The following is a 6,537-nucleotide window of genomic DNA, read 5'->3' on the forward strand; positions in this document are numbered from 1 at the left end:
CATACTTGGGTGATTTTAGCGGAGGTTTTGAAATGGCTAAGCTGACACATTTTGACAGACATCACAATTTTAAACCAACATGAAGATCATTTAACATAATTTTCTTTCACTTCCTAAGACTTTGACACAGTACCGTGTGTGTGTGTGTGTGTGTGTGTGTGTTAATTCCCAAGCCTTTGTCACTTTGCCCACACACAGAGCTCCCCTCTCATACCTAGAACCTCCCCACACCCTGAGACGCGGCCCCAAGTCTCTCTGCTTGGCTCAGACACTCCCAGAGCTGGTTGGGGAGCAAGGCCCTCAGGGCATTAAACAGGCCATAGCCTGGTCCCCGGGGCCGCAGTGCAGGGACCGCCCCAGGGATGCAGGGCTGGGGTTGGGGTGAAGACAGGGCCTGTTTCAGGATCTCTGCGTCCGAAAACGCTGGCAGTGACATCCTGAGGGGAAAGACCCCAATCAGGCAAGACCATAAAGACAAACTCAGTCTATGGTCACTGTCGCCATGTTAGGCAGGTGCCCTGGTAAGTCAGAATATCTATAGGCTGGCAAAGTGAGAGATTACAGGGGTAAGATGATCACCGTTGGAGACATAAACTTATTAACAAATCATTTTAGGCAAGGAAGTCACATGATGAGCTTATGCCACCATTCAACGTTAAATGTCTGTGATGTGCAAGTCATCAGCATTTCTGCCTAAAACTCATCAAGCAAACGAGAAAGAGGCATTATTCTCTTCTTTGCGTTCATATTTACTCGTTATTCTTGGCCCATCTACATCTCACATTTGCACTTTCTCTGAATGTGCCTTGTCTCAATCTGAAGCTGTCGGCAAAATCCAGCACTGGCTGTACTTCCATCAGCGTTTGTTACATACAGTAGAGCCTCTGCCCCCACAGGAGGATCGTTTTTAACGTGCTAAATAAGGAGCAAAGCGTCATGCGGGATGGCAGGTTTCCTGTGGTCCTCCTATTCTGGTCTGTGAGCTTCATTTACATCAAAAGAAGACAAAGCTGGGGGCCCACGTCACTCAGTCAGCGAGCACATGTGCAGTGAGATGCGTGACTGGCGCTGCATGGGGGGGGGGGGGTTGCCCAGTTATACACCATACAGGCAGCTATATAATCTGTTCTGATCTAGTCTGATCTAGTGCCTGTCTACAGACAGAGGCTTAAACAGGAAGCTCCGGTCATGAGGGAGGTCTCACGCTGGACGGACCAATCAGTGGCCACTCTGCAGGCCGCACTGGATGACGCAGACTGGGACATGTTCCGGCGTGGCTCCGATGACATCGACATGTTTACGGAAGCGGTCGTGGGATTTATCGGGAAACTTGCAGATGATACAGTTCACAAAACAATCATCAGAACGTTTCCCAACCAGAAGCCATGGGTGGATAAAAACATCCGCGATGCTCTGAGATCACGCACCGCTGCCTACAAAGACGCGCTCGCCACCGGTAACATGGATCAGTGCAAAGCTACGTCATACAACGAGCGTAAAGCGGTGAAATAGGCAGGTACCTTATCGGACCTACGGGAGGAAACTACAGTCGCAGCTACAACGTGACACTAGGAAACTCTGGAAGGGACTGCAAACAATAACGGACTACAAAAAGCAAACAATAACGGACTACAAAAAACCAGCCTCTAATGCATGCGGACGCATCACTGGCTGACGAGCTGAACATGTTCTATGCTCGCGTCGAGGCTGCTGCTAACTGCACCACTGCAAATAACTGCGTAAACAGCAGCGCGCACACGGAGCATGCCAGTGAAGGGAACGCATTCATCATCACAGAGCAAGCTGTGAGGAAAGCCCTCATGAGAATGAACACCAGAAGGGCTACAGGACCAGACGGCATCCCAAGTCGGGTCCTGAGAGCCTGCGCAGACCAGCTAGCACCGGTGTTCACTGAGACCTTCAACCTCTCCCTGGTTCCGGCGGCGATTCCCAAGTGCTCCAAGCACTCCAACATTGTTCCTGTCCCTAAGGAACAACAGCCCGCTTGTCTCAATGAGTTCCACTCAGTAGCACTGCCACCATAGACCCACTGCAGTTTGCTTACCGGTCTAAACGTGCCATCTCCCATCTCTTACATACAACCCTGAGCCACCTGGAAATATGGTAGAATGCTGTTCATAGACTACAGCTCAGCTTTCAACACCATAATTCCCTCAAGGCTCTTCACCAAGTTGAAGGATCTGGGACTCAGCCCATCACTGTGTCAGTGGATCCTCAACTTTCTGACAGACAGGACCTAATCAGTGAGGGTGGGCAAACATGTCTCTCCCTCTATCACTCTCAGCACTGGAGCCCCCCAGGGCTGTGTTTTGAGCCCCCTGCTGTACTCCTTGTACACTCATGACTGCGTACCCACGTCAGGCCCCACCATCACGTTTGCTGACGACACTGTTGTGCTGGGCCGGATCTATGGCAACATTGAGAAGGCCTATGTGGAGGAGATTAAAAACCTGGAGAACTGGTGCCAGGAGAACAACCTCCTCCGTAATGTCAGCAAGACAAAGGAGCTGATTGTGGACTTCAGCATGAAGCAGGTGAGGAGCTACCAGCCCCTTCACATCAGTGGGATGCCAGTGGAGAGAGAGGACAGCTTCCGGTACCTTATGTGTTCACATCTCACAGGACCTGTCATGGTCCTGCCACATCAATGTCCAGGTAAAGAAGGTCCGGCAGCATCTGTTCCACCTGAGACACCTCAGAGACTTCCACCTACCTCCGAGGGTGCTGAGGAACTATTACTCCTGCACCATTGAGAGCGTCCTGACGGGAAATATTTGCACCTGGTTTGGGAATAGCACCAAGCAGGACAGAGGGGCTCTCCAAAGAGTGGTACGAATGGCCGAACGCATCATTCGCGCTCCCTGACCTGCAGTCCATCTACACCAAGCGGTGCTGGACCAAAGCCAGGAAGATAATGAAAGACCTCAGCCACCCCAACAATGGACTCTTCTTTCTGTTGAGGTCAGGGAAGCGTCTTCGCTCCCTCAAGACCAACACTGAGAGAATGAGGAGGAGCTTCTTCCCTCCGGCTGTTCGGGTTCTGAACCAGAACACCACCTAGGACTGGACTCAGATCACTGCCTCCCCCTTCCCATACACACACACACACACTGTACTTTACACCGATAATACTAATCGGACATTGTTGCTGCTAATTGCACATTGCACATTTTATTCTATTTGTACATATTTTAATTTCTATTTTTTATTCTTAACTCTCTTTATATTCTACATTTTATCTCTATATTCTATTATTATTACAGTTTATATTTTATATCTTAATATTTTATATCTTTACATTTTATCTTACTACATTTCATTCTTATCTTCTATTTTTTTGTATTCTATTTAATTCTTAATAGGTCGGGCACTGCAAATACATTTCACTGCATGTCGTACTATGTATGATTGTGTATGTGACCAATGAAATTTGAATTTGAATTTAAAATGTGCTTAAGTACTGTAGATGTATTTGTCAGTAGATCGACATTTTATATATGAGTAATGCTAATGCAGTGGCAGTGCAAGTGAAGCCCTGTGTGTGAAGACTCCTGGCTGGTCTGCAGTGCCACACTGGGCTGCGTGAGGCACTGCAGCTCCTCCTCCCACTGGGTGCCCAGCCCTGGGGGGAAGGGGGGGGGGGGATGGGGGACAAAGCTGCATAACAGGGGGAGAATGATGCGGGACCTGTGGAATCAGCGGCATGGGCATTTAAGCCTGCAAACGCAGCACCGCGGTCAGAGCTGGGGCGACTCGCTGCCATTCAGCGGTACCTCCTCTGCTCTCTGTCTGCTTCAGGCCCTGCAGGATGGACACCCATGGCAGGGAGTTGAACCCCCGGCTGGCACTCCAGCACGCTGCTGTACCGGTGCCACTTTGAGGACAGGAGACAGAGAAACACAGCATCATACTATAACACTATCGCTCATAGTACATTCATTAAAAGAAGACCTTCAAAGAGTCCAGCAGCACACTGTACAGTTATACTGAGGCAGGGACACTGTATTTTTATGCAGACTGAGGCATGGACACTGTGCAGTTCTACAAACAGGAGACACACTGAGTCAGGGGCACTGTACAGTTATACAGACTGAGGCAGGGACACTATGCAGTTATACAGACTGAGAGAAGACATTGTGCAGTTATACACACTGTGTCAAGGGCACTGTACAGTTATATAGATTGAGGCACTGTATGGTTATATGGACTGACAAAGGGTATAAAAACTACAGAGGCACCTTTCTGAAGACATCTCTCTCTTCTCCATCTCATCTTCGTCAACCCAGCCAGCGCAGTGGCACTGGGCCCCCGGAGCAGACAGCTGGACACACCCTGCAGTCAGAACCTCAGGCTCTCCAGGGAGGTCCATGAGTCTCTGCACCAGTTGCCTCGGTCCACCTCAGACGTAGCCACAAGTTCCAGCAGCAGCCGCTGCAGCTGGGCAGCCAGGACCACACATATCTTCATATCCACGCTCTGAAAACAGCAAAGCCTTTAATCATTTACAGTCTATTTAGGGTATAACAACATTGCCCTTCCATAGATCACTATGTCAGCAGTACACACATGCTCCTTAGCGTAAGCCCATCAGCTGACGTGATACAGGAACGAGCTAGACAATGCAGTGCCACAGGATCTCCTGCGCCTGGTTCTCCAGGAGCTGACACAGGGTTAGGGCGTGTTGTCTCAGAGTCAACAGGCAGGCAGCTGGACCCTGCAGAAACCTGGACAGCTCCCGCAGTGACATCTACTGACAGTGCTGCACTGCAACCCTTACAAAATAATAACGTCTTCCTGCTTTCCTATGTACAACAAGGAAGCCATAATAGGGGCAGTGAGTAGCCCAGTGGGTAAGGGTGCTGTGCCTGTCATCAGATGGTTGCTGGTTCAAATCCAGAGGTTGGCCAGAGTGATTTCACCTTTGAGCCCCTGAGCAAAGCCTTTAACCCAGGGGTGGCCAATCTTACCCGCAAAGGGCTGGTGTGTATGCAGGTTTTTGGGACAACCTGTAGGTCTGCTGTTCAAACCCAGGTGTGAGGACTCTTTAGCCAATCAGTCCTCTAATTAGTAATCTAATTAGGGAGTTGCGGCGAAAACCTGCATACACACCGACCCTTTGCGGGTAAGATTGGCCACCCCTGCTTTAACCTCAACTGCTGGGGATGGATTGACCCTGTGTTCTCAAAATAAAAGTATGTTGCTTTGGATAAAAGCATCTAATACGTAAAATGTAAATTGATATCATAGAAAGAATACACATATTAATGAATGATAAATTAACCTCTTTCTAAACTAAAATTATATAAACACTGTCATTCATGATTGTGTCTGTAATGCGTTTCAGTGCTGTGTTTTGTCTTTGATATTTGACTCGCAACCATTGAGTTGCAATAGTAACAGCTGACTCGACCTGAGCCGACCTGGCAAGTCTCACCTCCAGCAGAGGATTCTGGGAGTCAAGCCCCACCTCCAGCAGTGGATTCTGGGAGACAGGCCCCACCTCCAGCAGTGGATTCTGGAAGTCAGGCCCCACCTCCAGCAGTGGATTCTGGGAGTCAGGCCCCACCTCCAGCAGTGGATTCTGGGAGTCAGGCCCCACCTCTAGCAGAGGATTCTGGGAGTCAGGCCCCGCCTCCAGCAGTGGATTCTGGGAGTCAGGCCCCACCTCCAGCAGTGGATTCTGGGAGACAGGCCCCACCTCTAGCGGGGGATTTTAGGAGTCAGGCCCCACCTCCAGCAGAGGATTCTGGCAGTCAGGCCCCGCCTCCAGCAGTGGATTCTGGGAGACAGGCCCCACCTCTAGCGGAGGATTCTGGCACTCAGGCCCCACCTCCAGCAGAGGATTCTAGGACTCAGGCCCCACCTCCAGCAGAGGATTCTGGCAGTCAGGCCCCGCCTCCAGCAGTGGATTCTGGGAGACAGGCCCCGCCTCCAGCAGTGGATTCTGGGAGACAGGCCCCACCTCTAGCGGGGGATTTTGGGAGTCTGGCACTCAGGCCCCACCTCCAGCAGAGGATTTTGGGAGTCTGGCCCAACCTCCAGGGGAGGATTCTGGCACTAAGGCCCCACCTCCAGCAGAGGATTCTGGGAGTCAGGCCCTACCTCCAGCGGAGGATTCTGGCACTCAGGCCCCACCTCCAGCAGAGGATTCTAGGACTCAGGCCCCACCTCCAGCAGAGGATTCTGGCAGTCAGGCCCCGCCTCCAGCAGTGGATTCTGGGAGACAGGCCCCGCCTCCAGCAGTGGATTCTGGGAGACAGGCCCCACCTCTAGCGGGGGATTTTGGGAGTCTGGCACTCAGGCCCCACCTCCAGCAGAGGATTCTGGGAGTCAGGCCCCACCTCCAGCAGAGGATTCTGGGAGTCAGGCCCTACCTCCAGCGGAGGATTCTGGCAGTCAGGCCCCACCTCCAGCAGTGGATTCTGGGAGACAGGCCCCGCCTCCAGCAGTGGATTCTGGGAGACAGGCCCCACCTCTAGCGGGGGATTTTGGGAGTCTGGCACTCAGGCCCCACCT

The 6,537-nt window shown here is 51.4% G+C and overlaps 1 long non-coding RNA gene across 1 annotated transcript; it reads right to left on the bottom strand.

Moving 5' to 3' along the window:
* Positions 1-3,714: 3,714 nt before the first annotated feature.
* LOC140590975 (uncharacterized) lies at positions 3,715-5,543 on the bottom strand. The gene is made up of 3 exons (XR_011991861.1): positions 5,456-5,543; positions 4,260-4,497; positions 3,715-3,895 (listed from the first exon to the last, which is right to left on the bottom strand). It is a non-coding gene; the product is annotated as an uncharacterized lncRNA (long non-coding RNA).
* Positions 5,544-6,537: the final 994 nt, after the last annotated feature.

The sequence above is a fragment of the Paramormyrops kingsleyae genome, chromosome 5 (genome assembly GCF_048594095.1).
Source record: "Paramormyrops kingsleyae isolate MSU_618 chromosome 5, PKINGS_0.4, whole genome shotgun sequence".
Classification (NCBI taxonomy): Eukaryota; Metazoa; Chordata; class Actinopteri; order Osteoglossiformes; family Mormyridae; genus Paramormyrops; species Paramormyrops kingsleyae.